At 43.1% G+C, this 25,605-nt stretch overlaps 2 non-coding genes across 2 annotated transcripts; both read right to left on the bottom strand.

Annotated features, from left to right (window-relative positions):
• Nucleotides 1–22,427: 22,427 nt before the first annotated feature.
• Nucleotides 22,428–22,519, bottom strand: LOC123423381. Its single transcript, XR_006621065.1, has one exon. It is a non-coding gene; the product is annotated as a small nucleolar RNA Z221/R21b (small nucleolar RNA).
• Nucleotides 22,520–22,857: 338 nt separating this feature from the next.
• On the bottom strand, nt 22,858–22,951 carry LOC123423391. The gene has a single exon (XR_006621068.1). It is a non-coding gene; the product is annotated as a small nucleolar RNA Z221/R21b (small nucleolar RNA).
• Between the last annotated feature and the right edge of the window lie 2,654 nt (nt 22,952–25,605).

Here is a 25,605-nt window from a genome sequence, read left to right as displayed (position 1 = left end):
ATACTTTGCTGCAGATACTAAATCTTTCAGGTGTGGTTGAATTGAAAACTCAACTGCTAATACTTGAGAATATTATTTGGCTTCCCCTTGAGTCGAATCAATAAATTTGGGTTGAATACTCTACCCTCGAAAACTGTTGTGATCTCCTATACTTGTGGGTTATCATCGGCCACCAAAAATACTCATGAATTCTCCCACAAAATATTATGTCCTAACCCTAAAGTCCAATTCGGTGCCACCAATATTTTCAAATCATCCCTACCAAGTTTTACCCTAGAAAAAATCCAAAGCCAAACCATAAGGTCTCAGTGACACCAAGTTTGATTTTGGTGCAACGAAAACCAGTAACGAACTTTTTGTTATCCCATTTCCAAAAATCGAAATTTCTGAGGTTTAGGAATTGATGACACCAAAACTCGAAACTGACTAAGCAGGGCAAAATTGGACCCACCGGGATTTATATATCGATCTCACTGAAATGCCAAAAGTTGCCACATTTTGCACTAGTCAGTGCAACCGAATTTTTGCTTCGTTTTCACCGAGTTGGGCATTAATGTTGTAACAATTGGATTTTTGGAGATGCCTATATATATCCGACCACCTGCCTCTCATTCAAAGAGGAAGCACTAAGAACAGACCAACAATTGCCCCATCCATTTTTTGAGACAAAACCACCTACTCATGTGTTGAGATCGGGATATTCCACTCCAACCATATGAATCTTGATTTCTAGGCTCCCCAAGTTTCTTTCCACCCAATCAACCTCTTCTACCAAGCCAAATATGTGAGAGAGTGATTGAGTGTTGAGGATACTATCTTTTGAAGCACAAGAGCAGGGAGTTCATCATCATACCACATCTATTACCTTTTAGAGAGTGGTGTCTCCTAGATTTGTCACGTGCTCCTTCGGAGCCTCCGACTTCATGTGGAGTTGAACCAGGAAGTTTGTAAGGGCAAGGAGATCGCCTACTTCATGAAGATCTAGCCCGAGTGAGCCTAGTCCTTCGTGGAAGTAAGCCATGATGGTATAGACAATGTTGCTTCTCCGTGGACCCTTCGTGGGTGGAGCCCTCTATGGATTCTCACGATCGTTATTGATACCCGTGATATGCATTGGGTTTTCCGTTAAGAGGAACGGGTTATCGTAGCACAAAGTGGGTAAGTATTTACCTCAGTTATGAAACCAAGGTTTATCGAACCAATAGGAATATCAACCACAACCCTCTTCAGCGGCTGCAAACAAAAGAACAAATGACATGCACCCAATGCGGGCAAGAGGGTTGTCAATCCTCTTGTCTTGTTATTTGCAAGCAAGTGAGGTGTGTAACTAATTGTAGATAGTAAGATAAAACACTACACAGTGAATAAAACAAGGTAATGATTTTTTTATTAATATGTTGTGAATAGACCTCGGGACCATAGCTTTTCCTAATGGCATCTCTCATGGAAAAATAGCATGCGGTGGGTAACCAAATTACTATTGGGCAATTGACAGAAAAGCAGATAGTTATGCGATATTCACAGCAATGATCATGTGTATATAGGCATCATGTCCATAAACAAATAGGTCGACTCCTTCGTGCACCTATTACTATTGCTTCCCTTCAAGAGCGCTTCTATTCTTGCCTCTCTATGTATTAAGTTCATGACAAACGAAGTAATGCATGGAGTAAGATGACATGATGTAGACAAAGTAAACTCAAGCAATATGAGTAAACCTCATCGTTTCATCTTTATTAGCAGCAACACAAAGACACATCTTATCCCCTTCCATCACTGGGATATAGAAATTGGCGAGGTTGAACCTACCACAACACACCTCTCTCACTCAAGAAATACCAATCTAGTTGGCAAAACTATTTCAATAGATCAGGGAGAATTACGAAGCTATCATAATCATGCACATAAGAATCATATAAGTATTCAGAAGTGACTGAAATGTTTATCATGGATAATCTTAACATAAGCCCACAATTCATCGGATCCCAACAAACGCACCGCACAAAAGGACACTACAAGAAATATGGTCGACAATGACCCTCTATTTTGGTCATTGAATCGTCATTATGTTCAATTTATGACCTTCTTATGACCAAAATGAGAAGGTCAATAGTTGGCCATCAAGAACGAACAAACTTGACCTTTCTAAAGTTACGGTCATAGTTTTTATGACCGAAAGAATTGGGTCATTGCTAAAATTTTGGTCATAACCCATGTGCCTCATCCACGTAGTATCTAACATGGCTGAGCTGATGTGGCATCATCCACGTGGCAAACATGATGGCAGTGACGTGTACCATACATCATATATATGACATGGCACCGGTACTGCTACAATAAAATCATCATAAAATTATGCAAGCCCAATGGGCTAAGCCCAAAAAGTGTGGCCGATAAAACTATTTTGCATTTTGTTGGGTCACAACCCATATCCGATCCATTATTTCAACAACCTATCTCTGATCAATTTTCAAACATTTTGTTTTACATGAGAAATTTGTATGATAAACATAAAGTTACTGTTTATGTGATGTGATGTGCAAAATACATCCAGCTACTGTATCGACTTTCATTATCAGATGTAAAATTACACAGATTACTTTTACATTGACCCAGCAAACAAAAACTAAGATTACACACCCGAGACATATGGTATAACAAAAAACATAGCTATTCAGCGCTAAAACAAGCGGTGACATCATCTAACAATAGCATGTCTCCATTATCATCCTCTTCCACAATTCTGGGAAACATCCTCGCATTGGAAGGGACAATGATACGTCCATTTTGCATCATGTTTTCATGTTGATATTTATCGCTTCTTGGGCTGTTATTTCACTTCAGGTACAACACTTATGCCTTTTCTCTCTTATTTTGCAAGGTTTACATGAAGAGGGAGAATGCCGGCAGTTGGAATTCTGGCCTAAAAGTGGAGCAAGTTTGAGATACCAATTTTGCGCAACTCCAAACGCCGTAAAAATCAACGAGGATTTTTTTCCGGATTTATAAAAAATATTGGGTCGATGAAGTGCCAGAGGGGCGCGTGCAGGTGGCCACAAGCCTGCACGGCGCGGCCACCCCCCAGGCCGCGCCATGAGGGCTTGTGGGCAGCCTGCTGGCCCACTGGCCCCCTTCTTCTACTATATGAAGCGTTTCGTCCAGAAAAAAAAATCAAGGAGGAGCTTTTCATGGATTCGCCGCCACCACGAGGCGGAACTTGAGCAAAACTAATCTAGAGCTCCGGCAGGACGATCCTGCCGGGGAAACTTCCCTCCCGGAGGGGGAAATCGTCGCCATCGTCATCACCATCGCTCCTCTCATCGAAGGGGACTCATCACCATCAACATCTTCATCAGCACCATCTCATCTCCAAACCCTAGTTAATCACTTGTAACCAAACTCCGTCTCGCGACTCCGATTGGTACTTGTAAGGTTGCTAGTAGTGTTGATTACTCTTTGTAGTTGATGCTAGTTGGATTACTTGGTGGAAGAGTTTATGTTCAGATCCTTGATGCTACTCATTACCTCTCTGGTCATGAATATGATTATGCTTTGTGAGTAGTTACTTTTGTTCCTGAGGACATGGGATAAGTCATGCTAATAGTAGTCATGTGAATTTGGTATTCATTCAGTAATTTGATATGTTGTATGTTGTTTTTCCTCTAGTGGTGTTATGTGAACGTCAACTACATAACACTTCACCATTATTTGGGCCTAGAGGAAGGCATTGGGAAGTAGTAAGTTTATGATGGGTTGCTAGAGTGACAGAAGCTTATACCCTAGTTTATGTGTTGCTTCGTAAGGGGCTGATTTGGATCCACTAGTTTAATGCTATGGTTAGACTTTGTCTTAATTCTTCTTTCGTAGTTGCGGATGCTTGCGAGAGGGGTTAATCATAAGTGGGATGCTTGTCCAAGTAAGTGCGGTACCCAAGCGCCGGTCCACCCACATATCAAACTATCAAAGTAACGAACGTGAATCATATGAACATGATGAAACTAGCATGGCAGAAATTCCCATGTGTCCTCAGGAGCGTTTTTCCTCCTATAAGACTTTGTCCAGGCTTGTCCCTTGCTACAGAAGGGATTGGGCCACTTTGCTGCTCCGTTGCTACTTTTGTTACTTGTTGCTTGCTACAAATCATCTCACCACACAATCACTTGTTACTGATAATTTCAGTGCTTGCAGATTTTACCTTGCTCAAAACCAGTTGTCAGATCCTTCTGCTCCTCGTTGGGTTCGACACTCTTACTTATAGAAAGGACTACGATTGATCCCCTATACTGGTGGGTCATCAAGACTCTTTTCTAGTGCCGTTTCTGGGGAGTGAAGCGCCTTTGGTAAGTGGAACTTGGCAAGGAAACATTCATATAGTGTGCTGAAATTTATTGTCACTTGTCACTATGGATACTAATCCTTTGAGGGGCTTGTTCGGGGTATCTTCACCTCGAACGGAAGCACATATAGTTGCTTCAACCTACTGCACCTACTGAAAGTATTTTCTTTGAATTTCCTTCGTGTATGCTTGAGAAACTGCTGGCTAATCCTTTTACAGTAGATGGAACATCACATCCAGACTTTTACCTAATCTATGTAGATGAAGTTTGTGGTTTATTTAAGCTTGCAGGTTTGCCCGAGGATGAGGTCAAGAAGAAGGTTTTTCCTTTATCTTTGAAGGATAAGGCGTTGACATGGTATAGGCTATGTGATGACACTCGATCATGGGACTACAATCGGTTGAAATTGCAATTTCATCAAAAGTTTTATCCAATGCATTTAGTACATCGTGATCGGAATTATATTTACAATTTTTGGCCTCATGACAGAGAAAGCATCGCTCAAGCTTGGGGGAGGCTTAAATCAATGCTATATTCATGCCCCAATCATGAGCTCTCGAGAGAAATTATCATTCAGAACTTCTATGCTCGGCTTTCTCATGATGATCGCACCATGCTTGACACTTCTTGTATCGGTTCTTTTATGAAGAGAGATATTGACTTCAAATGTAATTTATTGGAGAGAATTAAACGCAACTCTGAAGATTGGGAGCTTGAAGAAGGTAAGGAGCCAGGCATGAATTTCACGTTTGATTGCGTTAAATCCTTTGTTGAGACAAATACTTTTTGTGATTTTAGTGCTAAGTATGGACTTGACTCTGAGATAGTAGCTTCATTGTGTGAATCCTTTGCTTCTCATATTGATCTCCCCAAAGAGAGGTGGTTTAAATATCCTCCTCCTTTAGAAGTCAATGTAGTTAAACCCACTCCAGTTGAAGAGAAAGTCATTGCCTACAATGATCCTATTGTTCCTAGTGCTTACATTGAGAAACCACCTTTCCCTGTTAGGATAAAGGATCATTCTAAAGCTTCAACTGTGGTACGTAGAGGCTATATTAGAACACCTACACCCCCTGAGAAAATTAGAGTTGAACCTATCATTGCTATTATCAAAGATCTTCTGTCCGACGATGTTGAGGGACATAATATTCACTTCTATGAAGATGCTGCTAGAATTGCTAAACCTCACGTTAGCGACAAACATAGGCCTGTTGTTGGCATGCATGTGGTTTTTGTTAAGATAGGAGATCATTGTTACCATGGTTTATGTGACGTGGGCACTAGTGTTAGTGCAATACCTCAATCCTTATACGATGAAATCAAAGACGAGATTGCACCTGTTGAGATAGAACCTATAGATGTCACTATTCAGCTTGCCAATAGAGATACTATCTGCCCTGTGGGAATTGTTAGGGATGTTGAAGTCTTGTGTGGTAAAACGAAGTATCCTGCTGATTTCCTCGTTCTTGCTACTGCACAAGATAGCTTTTGTCCCATCATATTTGGCAGACCCTTCCTCAATACTGTCAATGCTCATATTGATTGTGAGAAGCAAACTGTCACTGTTGGCTTTGAAGGTGTGTTACATGAGTTCAATTTCTCTAAGTTTGGTAGACAACCTCATGAAGAGGAGTTGCCTAGTAGGGATGAAACTATTGCCTTAGCCTCTATTGCCGTGGCTCCCACTGATCCCTTAGAGCAATACTTGCTTGAGCATGAAAATGATATGCATATGGATGAAAGGGATGAGATAGATAGAGTTGTCTTAGAACAATATCCTATCCTTAAGAATAACTTGCATGTTGAACTTCTTGGGGATCCACCCCCACCAAAGGGTGATCCTGTGTTCGATCCTAAACAGTTGCCTGATACTATTAAGTATGCTTATCTTGATGAAAAAGAGATATATCCTGTTATTATTAGTGTAGCCTCTCAGAGCATGAAGAAAAGAAGTTACTCAAAACTGTGAGAAAGCACCGTGCTGCTATTGGATATACTCTTGATGATCTTAAGGGCATTAGTCCTACTCTATGCCAGCACAAGATTAAAATTGATCCTGATTTCAAACCAGTTGCTAATCATCAAAGGAGATTAAATCCTAAGATGAAAGAAGTAGTGAGAAAAGAAATACTAAAGCTCCTGGAAGCAGGTATCATCTATCATGTTTCTCATAGTGATTGGGTGAGTCCGGTGCATTGCGTCCCTAAGAAGGGAGGCATTACCGTTGTCCCTAATGATAAGGATGAATTGATCCCACACATGATTATTACTGGCTATAGGATGGTGATCGATTTTAGGAAATTGAATAAAGCCACTAGGAAAGATCATTACCCTTTTCCTTTTATCGACCAAATGCTAGAAAGGTTGTCCAAACACACACACTTCTGCTTTCTAGACGGATATTTTGGTTTCCCCCAAATACCAGTTGCACAATCTGATCAGGAGAAAACCACTTTCACCTGTCCTTTCGGTACCTTTGCTTATAGACATATGCCTTTTGGCTTATGCAATGCACCTGCCACTTTTCAAAGATGCATGATGTCTATATTCTCTGACTTTTGTGAAAATATTGTTGAGGTTTTCATAGATGACTTCTCCGTTTACGGGTCTTCCTTTGATGATTGCCTCAGCAACCTTGATCGAGTCTTGCACAGATGTAAAGACACCAATCTTGTCGTGAACTGGGAGAAATGCCACTTTATGGTTAATGAAGGCATCGTCTTAGGACATAAAATTTCCGAAAGAGCTATTGAAGTCGATAAGGCTAAGGTTGATGCAATCGAGAAAATGCCATACCCCACAGATATCAAAGGTATAAGAAATTTCCTTGGTCATGCTGGTTTCTATAGAAGGTTCATCAAAGGCTTCTCTAAGATTTCTAGGACACTTACCAATCTCTTACAAAAGGATATTCCTTTTGTTTTTGACGATGATTGTGAGGAAGTCTTCGAAATACTTAAGAGGGCTTTGATAAATGTGTTGGAAATATGCCCTAGAGGCAATAATAAAATGGTTATTATCATATTTCCTTGTTCATGATAATAGTCTATTGTTCATGCTATAATTGTATTAACAGGAAACAGTAATACATGTGTGAATAAATAGATCACAATGTGTCCCTAGAAAGCCTCTAGTTGGCTAGCTCGTTAGTCAATAGATGATCATGGTTTCCTGATCATGGGCATTAGATGTCATTGATAACGGGATCACATCATTGGGAGAATGATGTGATGGACAAGACCCAATCCTAAGCATAGCACTAGATCGTATTGTTCGTATGCTAAAGCTTTTCCGATGTCAAGTGTCTTTTCCTTTATCGTGAGATTGTGCAACTCCCGGATACCGTAGGAGTTCTTTGGGTGTATCAAACGTCACAACATAATTGTCTGACTATAAAGGTGCACTACGGGTATCTCTGAAAGTGTATGTTGGGTTGGTACGAATCGAGATTGGGATTTGTCACTCCGTGTGACGGAGAGGTATCTCTGGGCCCACTCGGTAGAACATCATCATGAGATCAATGTGACTAAGGAGTTAGTCACATGATGACATGCTACGGAATGAGTAAAGAGACTTACCGTTAACGAGATTGAACAAGGTATGGGTATACCGACGATCGAATCTCGAGCAAGTTCTATACCGAGAGACAAAGGGAATCGTATACGGGATTGATTGAATCCTTGACATCGTGGTTCATCCGATGAGATCATCATGGAGCAAGTGGGAGCCACCATGGGTATCCAGACCCCGCTGATGGTTATTGGCCGGAGAGGTGTCTCGGTCATGTCTGCGTGTCTCCCGAACCCGTAGGGTCTACACACTTAAGGTTCGATGGCGCTAGGGTTATAGGGAATTGTTATACGAGGTTACGGAAAGTTGTTCGGAGTCCCGGATGAGATCTCGGACGTCACGAGGAACTCCGGAATGGTCCGGAGGTAAAGATTGATATATAGGACGGATGGTTTCGGACACCGGAAGTGTTTCGGGCATCACCGGTAACGTACCGAGACCACCGGGACCACCGGAGTTGCCCCGGGAGACCACCGAAGGGGGGCAACGACCCCGGGAGGTAAGATGGGCCAAGTGGGGGAGGGAACCAGCCCCTAGGTGGGCTGGTGTGCCTCCCCACTCAGCCCAATGCGCAGGGGAGAGGGAAGGGGGGGCAAACCCTAAGCCAGGTGGGCCTAAGGCCAACCAGGGGTGCGCACCACCCCTCCTCCCTGCCCTGGCCGCCGCCCCCTCTCCCATCTGGGGCTTCCGCACCCCTTGGGGGTGGGAACCCTAAGGGCTGCACCCCCTCCCCCTCCCCCTATATATAGTTGAGGTTTCGAGGGTGTTTTGCACACGGTTTCCTCTCTCTCTCGGCGCAGCCGTGCCCTTCTTCCTCCTCCTCTCTGCCGGTGCTTGGCGAAGCCCTGCCGGGAGACCTCGTCTCTCCATCGACACCACGCCGTCGTGCTTTTGGAGTCCTTCCCCAACTTCTCCCTCCTCCTTGCTGGATCAAGGTGCGGGAGACGTCACCGGGATGCATGTGTGTTGAACGCGGAGGTGCCGTAGTTCGGCACTAGATCTGAATCACACCGCGATCCGAATCGATGCGAGTACGACTCCATCAACCGTGTTCTAGCAAAGATTCCGCTTAGCGATCTTCAAAGTTATGAAGATGCACTCACCCCTCTCTCGTTGCTAGTCTCTCCATAGGAAGATCTGAATATGCGTAGGAAATTTTTTGAATTTATGCGACGTTACCCTTTAGTGGTATCAGAGCCAGGTTTTCTATGCGTAGATTCTATGCACGAGTAGAACACAAAGTTTTGGGCGATGATTTGTCAATTTGCTTGCCGCTACTAGTATTATTCTTTTCCGGCGGTATTGTGGGATGAAGCGGCCCGGACCGACTTTACACGTACGCTTACGTGAGATTGGTTCCACCGACAGACATGCACACCGTGCATAAAGGTGGCTAGCGGGTGTCTGTCTCTCCTACTCTAGTCGGATTGGATTTGATGAAACGGGTCCTTATGAAGGGTAAATAGCTTTGGCATATCATCGTTGTGGCTGTCACGTAGGTAAGAATGCATTCTTGCTAGAAACCCAAATCAGCCACGTAAAACTTGCAACAACAATTTGAGGACGTCTAACTTGTTTTTGCAGGGTTTGACATGTGATGTGATATGGCCAAAGTTGTGATGTTGCATGTATGATGTATGAGATGATCATGTTATTGTAATAGGTTTCACGACTTGCATGTCGATGAGTATGACAATCGGCAGGAGCCATAGGAGTTGTCTTAATTTATTGTATGAGATGCAACGCCGTGTGCTTACTACTTTTACTTCATTGCTAACGGTTAGCTATAGTAGTAGTGATAGTAGTAGTTGGCGTGACGACTTCACGGAGACACGATGACGGAGATCATGATGATGGAGATCATGGTGTCACGCCGGTGACGATGATGATCATGCGATGCCTGAAGATGGAGATCGAAAGGGCAAAGATGATAATGGCCATATCATGTCACTATATGATTGCATTGTGATGTTTATCATGTTTTTCATCTTATTGCTTAGAACGACAGTAGCATAATAAGATGATCCCTCTTAAAATTTCGAGAACGTATTCCCCTAAGTGTGCACCGTTGCGAAGGTTCGTTGTCTCGAAGCACCACGTGATGATCGGGTGTGATATATTCTAACGTTCGCATACAACGGGTGTAAGCCAGATTTACACACGCGAAACACCTAGGTTGACTCGACGAGCTTAGCATGTACAGACATGACCTCGAATACAAGAGACCGAAAGGTCAAACATGAGTCGTATGGTTGAATACGATCATCATGAAGTTGCTCACCATGGTGACTAGTCCGTCTCACGTGATGATCGGACACGGGTTAGTCAACATGGATCATGTATCACTTAGATGACTAGAGGGATGTCGATTTAAGTGGGAGTTCATACTTAATATGATTAAATGAACTTAATTGTCATGAACTTAGTCTAAAAGGTTTGTCTTTATAAATATTGTAGATGGCCAACGCCAGCCTCAATTTCAACGCATTCCTAGAGAAAAACAAGCTGAAAGATGATGGTAGCAACTATGCAGACTGGGTTCGCAACTTGAAGCTCCTCCTTGAAGCAGCTAAAAAGGCTTATGTCCTTGATGCGCCGCTAGGTGACCCTCCCGCTCCCGCAGCAGCCCAAGACATTCTGAACGTCTGGCAAACGCGGAGTGATGACTACTCTCTGGTTAGGTGTGGCATGTTATATAGTTTAGAAACGGGGCTCCAAAGGTGTTTTGAGCAACACGGAGCATATGAGATGTTCCAAGAGCTGAAGCTAGTTTTTCAAGCTCATGCCCGTGTCGAGAGATATGAAGTCTCCGACAAGTTCTTTAGCTGTAAGATGGAGGAGAACAGTTCTGTCAGTGAGCACATACTCAAAATGTCTGGGTTACACGGTCGTCTGACTTCACTTGGAGTCGAACTTCCGGATGATGCTATAATTGACAGAATCCTCCAGTCTCTCCCACCAAGCTACAAAGGCTTTGTGCTTAACTACAACATGCAAGGGATGGAGAAGACCATTCCTGAGTTGTACTCGATGCTCAAGTCTCCAGAAGTAGAAATCAAGAAAGAGCATCAAGTGTTGATGGCAACAATACCACTAGTTTCAAGAAGGGCAAGGGTAAGAAGAACTTCAAGAAAGACGACAAAGTTGTTGCCGCGCCCGGTAAGCCAGATGCTGGGAAGAAGAAAAAGAATGGACCCAAGCCTGAGACTGAGTGCTTCTATTGCAAGGGAAAGGGTCACTCGAAGCGGAACTACCCCAAATACTTAGCGGACAAGAAGGCCGACAACATTAAAGGTATATGTGATATACATGTTATTGATGTGTACCTTACCAGCGCTCGTAGTAGCTCCTGGGTATTTGATACCGGTGTTGTTCCTCACGTTTGCAACTCAAAGCAGGAACTGCGGAATAAGCGGAGACTGGCCAAGGACGAGGTGACGATGCGCGTCGGGAATGGTTCAAAGGTCGATGTGATCGCCGTCGGCACACTACCTCTACATCTACCATCGGGATTAGTCTTAAACCTTAATAGTTGTTATTTAGTACCAGCTTTAAGCATGAACATTGTGTCAGGGTCTTGCTTAATGCGAGACAGCTACTCATTTAAGTCAGAGAATAATGGTTGTTCTATTTATATGAGTGATATGTTTTATGGTCATGCTCCGCTGGTGAATGGTTTATTCTTGATGAATCTCGATCGTGATGTTACACATATTCATAGTGTGAGTACCAAAAGATGTAAAGTTGATAATGATAGTCCCACATACTTGTGGCACTGCCGCCTTGGTCATATCAGCGTTAAGCACATGAAGAAGCTCCATATTGATGGACTATTAGAGTCTCTTGACTTTGAATCATTTGACACATGCGAACCGTGCCTCATGGGCAAGATGACTAAGACTCCATTCTCAGGAATAATGGAAAGAGCAACCGACTTATTGGAAATAATACATACTGATGTGTGTGGTCCAATGAACGTTGAAGCTCGCGGTGGCTATCGTTATGTTCTCACTCTCACCGATGATTTGAGTACGTATGGGTATATCTATTTGATGAAGCACAAATCTGAGACATTTCAAAAGTTCAAGGAATTTCAGAGTGAGGTCGAGAATCAACGTGATAGAAAAATAAAGTGTCTACGATCTGATCGTGGAGGAGAATATTTGAGTCACGAGTTTGGCACACACCTAAGGAAGTGTAGAATCGTTTCACAACTGACGCCGCCTGGCACACCGCAACGCAACGAGTGTCTGAACGTCGTAATCGCACTTTATTAGATATGGTACGATCTATAATGTCTCTTACCGACCTACCGCTATCATTTTGGGGATACGCATTAGAAACTGCAGCATTTACTTTAAATAGGGCACTATCTAAATCCGTTGAGACGACACCGTATGAACTATGGTTTGGCAAGAAACCTAAGTTGTCGTTTCTTAAAGTTTGGGGCTGCGATGCTTACGTGAAGAAACTTCAACCAGAAAAGCTCGATCCCAAAGCGGAGAAATGCGTATTCATAGGATACCCTAAGGAAACTATTGGGTATACCTTCTATCTTAGATCCGAAGGTAAAACCTTTGTTGCCAAGAACGGATCCTTTCTAGAGAAAGAGTTTCTCTCGAAAGAAGTAAGTGGGAGGAAGGTAGAACTTGATGAGGTAATTACACCCCCTCTCGAACAAGATAGCAGCGCAGCGCGGGAAGTTGTTCCTGTGGCGCCTACACCAACTGAAGAGAAAGTTAATGATGATGATAATGAAGCTTCGGATCAAGTTACTACTGAACCGCGAAGGTCCACAAGGGCACGCTCCACACCAGACTGGTATGGCAAGGCTGTGATGGAAATCATGTTGTTAGACAACGGTGAACCTTCGAACTATGAAGAAGCCATGGCAGGCCTGGATTCCAACAAATGGCTTGAAGCTATGAAATCCGAGATAGGATCCATGTATGAGAACAAAGTATGGACTTTGGTGGACTTGCTCGATGACCGGCGAGCCATAGAAAACAAATGGATCTTCAAGAAGAAGACTGATGCAAACGGTAATGTAACCGTTTACAAAGCTCGACTTGTCGCAATGGGTTTTCGACAAATTCAAGGAGTTGACTACGAAGAGACTTTCTCTCCCGTAGCGAAGCTGAAATCAGTTCGAATCATGTTAGCAATTGCCGCCTTTTATGATTATGAAATTTGGCAAATGGGCGTCAAAACAGCGTTCCTTAACGAGAACCTTAAGGAAGAGTTGTATATGATGCAACCAGAAGGTTTTGTCGACCCTAAGGGTGCTAACAAAGTGTGCAAGCTCCAGCGCTCCATCTATGGGATGGTGCAAGCATCTCGGAGTTGGAACATTCGCTTTAATGAGGTGATTAAAGCGTTTGGGTTCATACAGGTTTACGGAGAAGCCTGTCTATACAAGAAAGTGAGTGGGAGCTCTGTAGCTTTCCTCATACTGTATGTGGATGCATATTATTGATGGGGAATAATATAGAGATGTTGGAGAGCATAAAGTCCTATTTGAACAACAGTTTTTCAATGAAGGACCTTGGAGAAGCTGCATACATATTAAGCATCAAGATCTATAGAGATAGATCGAGACGCCTCATAGGTCTTTCGCAAAGCACATACCTTGACAAGATATTCAAGAAGTTCAATATGGAAAACTCAAAGAAAGGGTTCTTGCCAGTTTTGCAAGGTATGAGATTGAGTAAGACTCAGTCGCCGACCACGGCAGCAGATAGAGAGAAGATGAATTCTGTCCCCTACACATCAGCCATAGGCTCTTTTATGTATGCCATGCTGTGTACCAGACCTGATATAAACCTTGACATAAGTTTGGTAGGGAGGTACCAAAGTGATCCCGGTATGGAACACTGGACATCGGACAAGAATATCCTTAAGTACCTGAAAAGGACTAAGGAAATGTTTCTCGTTTATGGAGGTGACGAAGAGCTCGTCATAAAGGGTTACACCGACGCTAGCTTCGACACAGATCTGGATGACTCTGAGTCACAGACCGGATATGTATATGTTTTGAATGGTGGGGCAGTGAGCTGGTGCAGCAGCAAGCAAGAAGTCCTAGCAGCATCTACATGTGAAGCGGAGTGCATAGCTGCTTCAGAAGCGGCTCATGAAGGAATTTGGATGAAGGAGCTCATCACCGATCTTGGAGTGGTTCCAAGCGCGTCGGGTCCAATGACACTCTTCTGTGATAACACTGGGGCCATTGCCATAGCCAAGGAGCCTAGGTTTCACCGGAAGACGAAGCACATCAAACGCCGCTACAACTCCATCCAGGACCATGTCCAGAGTGGAGTAATAGATATTTGTAAAGTACACACGGATCTGAATATTGCAGACCCGTTGACTAAACCTCTTCCACGAGCAAAACATGATCAACACCATAATGCTATGGGTGTTCGATACATCACAATGTAACTAGATTATTGACTCTAGTGCAAGTGGGAGACTGTTGGAAATATGCCCTAGAGGCAATAATAAAATGGTTATTATCATATTTCCTTGTTCATGATAATAGTCTATTGTTCATGCTATAATTGTATTAACAGGAAACAATAATACATGTGTGAATAAAAAGATCACAATGTGTCCCTAGCAAGCCTCTAGTTGGCTAGCTCGTTAGTCAATAGATGATCATGGTCTCCAGATCATGGGCATTAGATGTCATTGATAACGGGATCACATCATTGGGAGAATGATGTGATGGACAAGACCCAATCCTAAGCATAGCACTAGATCGTATTGTTCGTATGCTAAAGCTTTTTTGATGTCAAGTGTCTTTTCCTTCGACCGTGAGATTGTGCAACTCCCGGATACCACAGGAGTGCTTTGGGTGTATCAAATGTCATAACGTAACTGGGTGACTATAAAGGTGCACTACGGGTATTTCTGAAAGTGTCTGTTGGGTTGGTACGAATCGAGATAGGGATTTGTCACTCCGTGTGACGGAGAGGTATCTCTGGGCCCACTCGGTAGAACATCATCATGAGCTCAATGTGACTAAGGAGTTAGTCACACAATGACGTGCTACGGAACAATTAAAGAGACTTACCGGTAACGAGATTGAACAAGGTAAGGGTATACCGACGATCGAATCTCGGACACGTTCTATACCGACAGACAAAGGGAATCCATACAGGATTGATTGAATCCTTGACATCGTGGTTCATTCGATGAGATCATCGTGGAGCAAGTGGGAGCCACCATGGGTATCCAGACCCCGCTGATGGTTATTGGCCGGAGATGTGTCTCGGTCATGTCTGCCTGTCTCCCGAACCCGTAGGGTCTACACACTTAAGGTTCGATGACGCTAGGGTTATAGGGAATTGTTATACGAGGTTACCGAAAGTTGTTCGGAGTCCCGGATGAGATCCTGGACATCACGAGGAGCTCCGGAATGGTCCGGAGGTAAATGTTGATATATAGGACAGATGGTTTCGGACACCGGAAGTGTTTCGGGCATCACCGGTAACGTACCGAGACCACCGGAGGTGGCCCCGGGGGTCCACCGAAGGGGGGCAACGACCCCGGGAGGTAAGATGGGCCAAGTGGGGGAGGGAACCAGCCCCTAGGTGGGCTGGTGCGCCGCCCCACTCAGCCCAATGCGCAGGGGAGAGGGAAGGGGGGGCAAACCCTAAGCCAGGTGGACCTAAGGCCCACCAGGGGTGCGCACCACCCCTCCTCCCTGCCCTGGCCGCCGCCCCCTCTACCATTTGGGGCTGCCGCACCCCTTGGCTGTGGGAACCCTAAGGGCTGCGCCCCCTCCCCCTCCCCCTATATATAGTTGAGGTTTCGGGGTTGTTTTGCACACGGTTTCCTCTCTCTCTCGGCGCAGCCCTGCCCTTCTTCCTCCTCCTCTCTGTCGGTGCTTGGCGAAGCCCTGCCGGGAGACCTCGTCTCTCCATTGACACCGCACCGTCGTGCTGCTGGAGTTCTTCCCCAACCTCTCACTCCTCCTTGCTGGATCAAGGTGCGGGAGACGTCACCGGGCTGCACATGTGTTCAACGCGGAGGTGTCGTAGCTCGGCACTAGATCGGAATCACACCGCGATCTGAATCGCTGCGATTACGACTCCATCAACCGCGTTCTAGCAACGGTTCCGCTTAGCGATCTTCAAGGGTATGAAGATGCACTCACCCCTCTCTCGTTGCTGGTCTCTCCATAGGAAGATCTGAATATGCGTAGGATTTTTTTTGAATTTATGCTACGTTACCCTTCAAACTGCACCTATGGTTCAACCACCTGATTGGAACTTACCTTTTGAGATCATGTGTGACGCTAGTGATTATACGGTTGGTGCTATTCTAGGTCAAAGAGTCGATAAGAAGTTGAATGTTATTCACTACGCTAGTAAAACTCTAGACACTGCCCAGAGAAACTATGCTACTACGAACAAGGAGTTTTTAGCAGTCGTGTTTGCATGTGAAAAGTTCAGGTCTTAAATAGTTGATTCCAAAGTCACTATTCACACTGATCATGCTGCTATTAAGTACCTCATGGAGAAGAAAGAGGCTAAACCTTGACTTATCTGATGGGTTCTCTTGCTACAAGAATTTTATTTGCATGTTGTCGACAGAAAGGGTGCTGATAACCGAGTAGCAGATAACTTGTCTAGGTTGGAGAACGTTCTTGATGACCCACAACCTATTGATGATAGCTTTCCCGATGAGCAACTGAATGTCATCAATGCTTCACGTAGTGCACCGTGGTATGCTGATTATGCAAACTATATCGTTGCCAAATACATACCACCTATTTTCACGTACCAGCAAAAGAAGAAATTCTTCTTTAACTTGAGACATTAATTTTGGGATGATCCTCACCTTTATAAGGAAGGAGTAGATGGTGTTATTAGACGTTGTGTACCTGAACATGAACAGGGACAGATTCTACAGAAGTATCACTCCTAGGCCTACGGAGGACACCATGCGGGAGATAGAACTGCACACAAGGTATTGCAATCAGGTTTCAATTGGCCCACTCTCTTCAAGGATGCCCGTAAGTTCGTCTTGTCTTGTGACGAATGTCAAAGAATAGGTAATATTAGCAAACGTCAGGAAATGCCTATGAACTATTCACTTGTCATTGAACCATTTGATGTTTGGGGCTTTGATTATATGGGACCTTTTCCAAAATCCAACGGGTATACTCATATCCTTGTTGTTGATTACGTCACTAAGTGGGTAGAAGCTATCCCCACTAGTAGTGCTGATCACAACACTTCTATCAAGATGTTTAAAGAAGTTATCTTCCCTAGATTTGGAGTCCCTAGATATCTAATGACCGACGGTGGTTCACACTTCATTCATGGTGCTTTCCGTAAAACGATTGCTAAGTACGATGTCAACCATAGAATTGCGTCTCCCTACCACCCTCAGTACAGTGGTCAAGTAGAGCTAAGTAATAGAGAGATTAAACTGATTCTGCAAAAGACTGTCAACAGTTCTAGAAAGAATTGGTGTAAAAAGCTCGATGATGCATTGTGGGCTTATAGAACTGCCTATAAGAATCCCATGGGCATGTCTTCGTACGAAATGGTGTATGGGAAAGCATGTCATTTACCTCTTGAGCTAGATCATAAAGCTTATTGGGCAATCAAAGAGTTCAACTTTGATTTCAAACTTGCCGATGAGAAGAGGTTATTTGATATTAGCTCGCTTGATGAGTGGAGAACTCACGCATATGAGAATGCCAAGCTGTTCAAAGAGAAGGTTAAGAGGTGGCATGATAAGAGGATACAAAAGCGTGAGTTCAATGTAGGTGATTATGTCTTGCTATATAACTCTCGTTTAAGATTCTTTGCAGGCAAGCTTCTCTCTAAATGGGAAGGTCCCTATGTTGTTGAGGAAGTATATCGTTCCTGTGCTATCAAGATCAACAACACGGAAGGTAATTGTTCAAGAGTGGTAAATGGGCAGAGAATCAAGCATTATATCTCAGGTACTCCCATAAATGTTGAAAGCAATATCATCAATACCATAATTCCGGAAGAATACCTAAGGGATATTTATCACCGTGTTTCAGACTCTGAAAACGAAGAGGTATGTGATTCGGTAAGAAAACAGAGTCCAAAACTTTTCCAGTAGGAAATTTTCTCCGTTTTGGAATATTTGAAAAAATACAAAATTGGAAGTAGTCCGGAAAGTGCGCGAGGAGGCGACAAGCCTGCACGGAGCGGGCCCATCCCCTGGCCGCGCCGTGAGGGCTTGTGGCCACCTTGTGCGCCTCCCGGACTCCGTTTTCGTTCAGGGTACTCCTTTGGTCTGGAAAAAAATCATTATATATACTTCCGTTTGGTCTGACCCCTGCATCACGCAGATTTCCTCTGTTTTTCGTTTCGAGCCTGTTTTCTGCCACAGATCTAGGTCAAGATGTCGTCCCAGGAATCTGTGGGTGAGAACAACCTTCGTCAAATCTATGGAGAAGTTCATGCTGATCTGAAAAGGATGGAGGTCATGGAGACTAAGGAAAGGCTACCTAAAGAAACCAAGGGCAAAGCTAAGGAGAAGGAACACGCATGGGATGAAGTGCAATCTGTGCTCAACAAGGAAGAAGTTGAAGTGGATTTCCTCCAACCCTACCTCCACCTACTGTCTCCATCTTTGATTGAACTCTTGAGGTTTTCTGAAACAACCCATGCTCGCAATACTTGTCTCACTCGTGAAGTTGTTTTGCTCGAAAAACATAACGCAGATCTCCAAGGTATAAATCAAAGATTAATGGCCCTCTTGGAGTCAAAGATTGCAACAATTTCACCACCATCACCACCAAAGGAAGACAACTGAGCATTGGTATGGGCAATCCCTTTGGCTTGTGCCAAGCTTGGGGGAGTTGCCCCGGTATCGTATCAGCATCATATCTTTTGCCTTTACCTTTGTTTTAGTTTTCCTTTTAAGTTCTCTTTCTCTAGTAGATTAAAAGTCTTAGTGTTTTAGTCTTGAGTTTTGCTTTGTGTCACCCCCGATGTATTCGAGCTCATGAGCCATATAATAAAGAGTGTCTTAGTTGAAGGGCTTTGCCTCTTGCCATGATCAAAAGAGTGAGAATAGAACAAAAGCTTGAAAGATCATGTAATGATCTTATGGGAAGTGATGGCTTCACATATAAAAAGAATTAGGATTGAAACTTGTTGAGGGTAGACAAACGTAGACCTTGGTCATTGTTGCAATTAATAGGAAGTAATAAAGAAGGAGAGGTTCACATATAAATATATCATCTCTGACACCATCTATGATTGTGAACACTCACTAAACTATTGCAAGCCTAGAAGTAGATGTTGGACAAGGAAGACAACATAATGAATTGTGTTTTCTTGGCTCCGAACAATGTTATATGATTAGAGATCCCTTAGCATGTGACGATTGCTTCCAGCTCACATTAGCCAAACCTCCCGCACTAAGTAGGGATACTACTTGTGCATCCATAAACCATCAACCCAGTTTTGCCATGTGAGTCCACCATACCTACCTATGCATTGAATAAGATCCCTCAAGTAAGTTGTCATCGGTGCAAGCAATAAAAATTGCTCTCTAATATGTATGATCAATTAATGTGTGGAAAATAAGCTTTGTACGAAACTGTGATGAGGAAGACATAAAAGCGACAGGCTGCATAATAAAGTTCTTTATCACATGAGGCAATACAAAGTGACGTTCCTCCGCACTAAGAGGACACGCATCCAAACCTCAAAAGCACATGACAACCTTTGCTTCCCTGTGTGAAGGGCCTATCTTGTACCTTTACTTTTTGTCCCTGAAAGAGTCATGGTGATCTTCACCAATTCCCTGTTTGGTCTTTATCTTGGCTACCGTCATATGCTTGGGAAAGATCTATATTCATATGTCAACTTGGAAGTAAGCATTCATGAATTATTATTGTTGACATTACCCTTGAGGTAAGCAGTTGGGTGGCAAAACTATAAGCCCCTATCTTTCTCTGTGTCCAGCTGAAACTTTGATCTCATGAGTACCACGTGAGTTGTAGCAATTGTAGAGAACGAAAGAATGATTGAGTATGTGGATTTGCTTTACAAGCTCTTATTTGACTCTTTCTGATGTTGTGATAAATTGCAATTGCTTCAATGACTAAAGGCTATCGGTTGTTACTTCTCGGTAAGGTTCTTGATCCATGCTTTACTTTGTGAAGGAATTATCACTTTAGCATGAGAGATCATATGTTGGTATGGCTATTCTGATCATGATCATGATGCATGCATGTTAGTATCTTGTTTTGTCGACACCTCTCTCCCTAAACATGTGGACATATTTATTGAGCTAGTCTTTCGCTTGAGGACAAGCGAGGTCTAAGCTTGGGGGAGTTGATACGTCCATTTTGCATCATGTTTTCATGTTGATATTTATCGCTTCTTGGGCTGTTATTTCACTTCACGGTACAATACTTATGCCTTTTATCTCTTATTTTGCAAGGTTTACATGAAGAGGGAGAACGCCGGCAGCTGGAATTCTGGCCTGAAAGTGGAGCAAGTTTGAGATACCTATTTTGCGCAACTCCAAACGCCGTAAAAATCAACGAGGATTTTTTCCGGATTTATAAAAAGTATTGGGCCTAAGAAGTGCCAGAGGGGCGCGTGCACGTGGCCACAAGCCTGCGCGGCGCGACCACCCCCAGGCGGCCCCGTGAGGGCTTGTGGGCAGCCTGCTGGCCCACTCGCCCCCCTCTTCTGCTATATGAAGGGTTTCGTCCGGGAAAAAAATCAAGGAGGAGCTTTTTCATGGATTCGCCGCCGCCACGAGGCTGAACTTGAGCAGAACCAATCTAGAGCTCCGGCACGACGATCCTGCCAGGGAAACTTCCCTCCCGGAGGGGGAAATCATCGCCATCGTCATCACCAACACTCCTCTCATCGGAGGGGACTCGACACCATCAACATATTCATCAGCACCATCTCATCTCCAAACCCTAGTTCATCACTTGTAACCAATCTCCATCTCGCGACTCCGATTGATACTTGTAAGGTTGCTAGTAGTGTTGATTACTCTTTGTAGTTGATGCTAGTTGGATTACTTGGTGGAAGAGTTTATGTTCAGGTCCTTGATGCTACTCATTACCTCTCTGGTCATGAATATGATTACGCTTTGTGAGTAGTTACTTTTGTTCCTGAGGACATGGGATAAGTCATTCTAATAGTAGTCATGTGAATTTGGTATTCATTCGGTAATTTGATATGTTGTATGTTGTTTTTCCTCTAGTGGTGTTATGTGAACGTCGACTACATAACACTTCACCATTATTTGGGCCTAGAGGAAGGCATTGGGAAGTAGTAAGTAGATGATGGGTTGCTAGAGTGACAGAAGATTAAACCCTAGTTTTTGTGTTGCTTCGTAAGGGGCTGATTTGGATCCACTAGTTTAATGCTCTGGTTAGACTTTGTCTTAATTCTTCTTTCGTAGTTGCGGATGCTTGCGAGAGGGGTTAATCATAAGTGGGATGCTTGTCCAAGTAAGGGCAGTACCCAAGCACCGGTCCACCCACATATATAACTATCAAAGTAAAGAACGCGAATCATATGAACATGATGAAACTAGCATGACAGAAATTCCCGTGTCTCCTCGGGAGCGTTTTTCCTCCTGTAAGACTTTGTCCAGGCTTGTCCCTTGCTACAAAAGGGATTGGGCCACTTTTCTGCTCCGTTGCTACTTTTTTTACTTGTTGCTTGCTACGAATCATCTCACCACACAATCACTTGTTACCGATAATTTCAGTGCTTGCAGATTTTACCTTGCTGAAAATCACTTGTCAGATCCTTCTGCTCCTCGTTGGGTTCGACACTCTTACTTATCGAAAGGGCTACGATTGATCCCCTATACTTGTGGATCATCAGACAACACATGCGGAAAATTAAGCATAACATGACATGAGTAAAATGCAACAAGCTGAGAGTAGACTACAAATAGCGTATAAGCAAGTCATGGATGCAAGTAGTGATCATTTAGGGGGTTTACGTGGCTACACAACCCAGCTTGGGTCTCTTCCTTAAATTAGTTATTACAAGTATTAAATACTAGGAAGTTCAAATGCATATCAATTAAGTGCAAATAAACAGAGCTTAAATACTAAAGTAGACAACTTAATTAAATGAAAATCTATATCAAATTATATCATGAACCCTCCATGAGATAATTTGCTCTATTGCTGTCACTATGTCACACATGCATTAAAGTGAAGCATACAACTTTTACAATCTAGAAGAAATCCCTCCCTCCGTAAATAAATATAAGAGAACTTAGTATTGATCTATAAACGCTCTTATTTTTCTTTAGAGGGGGAGTAATAAAGAACCTAGAAAATTGAGAATGAAGACAAGTGAAGTGTTCATACATGTGTCCACGAGAGAAAGCAAATGTTAAAGACACGCGGAGGTATTAGCAATACTGATTGCAAAAAAACACAAATAGATTGTGCAAAATATGTGTGTTAATTCCATCCCCACATCCAGCTAAAGGTTGCACCAGAAAATAGTAAAGCATGTATGCCCAAGGCGGCTCAGACATAAAATGGGTTGTAAGTTTGTTTATCAACACAGAGAGATAGATCTCTTCAGAGTAGTGCATGGCTTTTCTCATCATAGACTTTTTCTTATACAAAGGATCCATTTTGCAGCCATAATTAATAATACAAAACCAAGCAATTGATATGCAGTGCAACAAGGTTCGGGAAACATATTGAAGAACTAAACGGCTAAAGGAAAAATAAAGTACCAACCAATTGAGACAATGGTAGGATCGCACTTGGTCAACCCCCATCATCTGGTTCCCTACATTATTCCCCCCACCATTATCTTAAGACTTTAATTTTCAAAACTAAAAAATTCCCAATGGAAAAAGAAGGAAAATGTTTCTGAAAAAAAGTACTACATCGATAGCATGAATAGCCAATAAACAAGAATTACATAAGTTGGTATCCATGAGACAACTCAGATATAAAATGGGTTTTAAGTTTGTTTATCAACACAAAAAGATAAATCTCTCCAGAGTGGTGCATAGATTTCTCATCATAGCATTTTACCTCGCTAGGAAGCAAAACGTCATGTATTACTTCAGGAAGCACAATATATAACACTTCTGATTTGTAATACACAGCAGTAAGCACAAGAAATCACACCTCAATCAATCTTATTATTAAAATAACCAGGAACTAAAGCAACGTAATATTATAATTTATACAATATCTTACATTTGTCGATTGATGTCATATTATATCTGGTTCATAAAGTGGCTCACCCTGAAACAGGGGCTTGAATCCACAAAGCATCCATTTTGCACACATAATCCATCATTGAGAAATCTTAAGTTCACAAGAAGGCCACAACAAAAAAAAAGATAAATATTTGTGGGTGAAACACAATTGCCATGTCGAGGCTCAATGACTCACTTTTGAAGCGGCATTCCTTGATGAAAGAAAATTCAATCAAGGGTCCATTAACAACATTAAAGTGAGGCACAACAGAAAGTATATAGGAAATTTATGTTTTCCAGCGAGCAGCATTGGAATCATGGTTGTTCTAATTCTTTTATAATCTTTAAAGGTGACCAAGAATAAGAAGCTAAGCTAGCAAGTAACGGCACACCAAATTAACTTTGTTCCCCCTCCCCAACTCACAAAATGTTTCTCTCCGTGTTAAACATTTCCAATGGATAATTTTATCCTTGCGAGACTTATACGGAAGTAGACCACATCACACATATGTAGTATTCTATCTTGTCCAGCCATTTCACTCATGGTTTCAATTCGGGAAAGCATACATGCTATTGAGTTGTGTATATGATAGGTAATATTCCCTTGCAGTGATAAAAAATTTATCTACAAAACAAACATGTCCACCGGATTGAAGAGCGGGACGAGCACGTACCAGCAAAAGGGCCATAGGGTCTAGTCGAGGTCGATGGCGACGAGACGAGGGAGTACTTTGAATATGTCTAGGATCTATAGCGATGACGCGAGGGAGCACTTTGAATGGGTCCAGGATCTACAGTGACTCGTCCTTCATGCGCTGTCGGCAGCCTTGTTGTCGTTCTCCTTGGCCACATGGATCCCCTAAAGCACGAGCTCCTCCAGCGCGAGCTCCGGTTGACAACGTCAAGAGGAGGCACGGGTACTATACCTGCCGTCGTCGTGGTCATCCGCACGGACGAAACCGCCTCCTGCGGTGAGCGCTACAACTAGATTCGTCGATGCCATGGCCGTACACGCACACACCAAGGCCTGCCGTGGCGAACAGGATAACATGGTTTGTGCCCGGAGCACGGTGACCAGCTCGCCGATGAATGGTGGTGCGGGACAGTGAGAAGGAGCATGGAGAGGATCGATCTTGTGAGTGGGAAGGGAGAGGTGGAGGCTGGTGGCGGGACAAGTAGAGAGGGAGGACGCTGCTGGGGTTAGTGTTAGGTTCGTTTGGGGAAGGGATTTTATAAGCTATAGGCCCTATTGGGCCGGCTCAAGTCTGCGTAGATATTGGGTTTAGAAGAATTTGACCCATATGGTTGTGTGTAGTTGCCTCAAAAAATATACTAAATTTTTATGCATATTCATTGGCTAAAAGACATTTTGATTCACGTTCGGGGCTTCTCCTTTTGAGGCTGCGAAACAGAGATGGTTATGCCCATTGGGGAAACTTACGTTTCGTGTGGCACTCCTTTTGTCACTAGTGTTGTCTATGTAAACAATTTTTTATTTAATTATCCCAATCAAAAAACTATTACAAGTAGAGTAAATTCCCTTGAAGTACAGTAGTTGGTCGTTATGTAGTGATTACATCAAGTTTGTTTGCCCATCTTACTGGTTCAAATCCAAGCATGCGACATTTTCGGTCTTTATTTCTTACACCCATACATGGCAATGGGTTGCACCCTTGGGGCCCACATTTCTATGTTGTGCACATGACAATCTTGCTAATAGCTTGATTTGACACATGGGTCCCATCTATATGTACAATTGATACCTAGTTAAAATTTACATGTAGACCTGACACACTTAAAATTGACACGAGTAAACGACACGTAAGCAAAACTATTGAGGTGTCGCCAAGTCACCTCCACTCATATGATTATGACCTTATTATTGGTCATGGTGGATCTGAATTAGAATCATGAACAATGCTACACATCGTACTGACCATTTTGAGCAATGGGATTATGACCTTATGAACAAAAATGTCATAATTTAATAGGGTTTGGACCCTCCCAGACTCTCCATGACCAATTTCTGAATATTTGTCATAAATCCATGACCAACTAGACCACCGTCATTATTTTTGGTCATAATTGAGTGTTTTTCTTGTAGTGGGAATTACATCATATGGATCAAAGCAAAGATGTGATGATCATTGTATTGAAGATCAAAGAGAGAGATTGCCATCTAGGTACTGAATATGGACCCATAGGTCCGTGGTGAACTACTCACACATCATCGTGAGGTCAACCATGTTGATGAAGAGACCCTCCATGATCGATCCCCCCATCGGCTGGGTGCTAGAATGGAGCTTGAGATGGCCTCTGATGACCCACAAGTGTAGGGGATCTATCGTAGTCCTTCCGATAAGTAAGAGTGTCGAACCCAACGAGGAGCAGAAGGAACTGACAAGTGCTTTTCAGCAAGGTATACTCTGCAAGCACTGAAATTATCGGTAACAGATAGTTGTGTGATAAGATGATTCGTGGC

The sequence above is a fragment of the Hordeum vulgare genome, chromosome 1H (assembly GCF_904849725.1).
Source record: "Hordeum vulgare subsp. vulgare chromosome 1H, MorexV3_pseudomolecules_assembly, whole genome shotgun sequence".
NCBI lineage: Eukaryota > Viridiplantae > Streptophyta > Magnoliopsida > Poales > Poaceae > Hordeum > Hordeum vulgare.
Note: the sequence above shows the minus strand (reverse complement) of the source record. Positions and strands in the feature narration are given on the sequence as shown.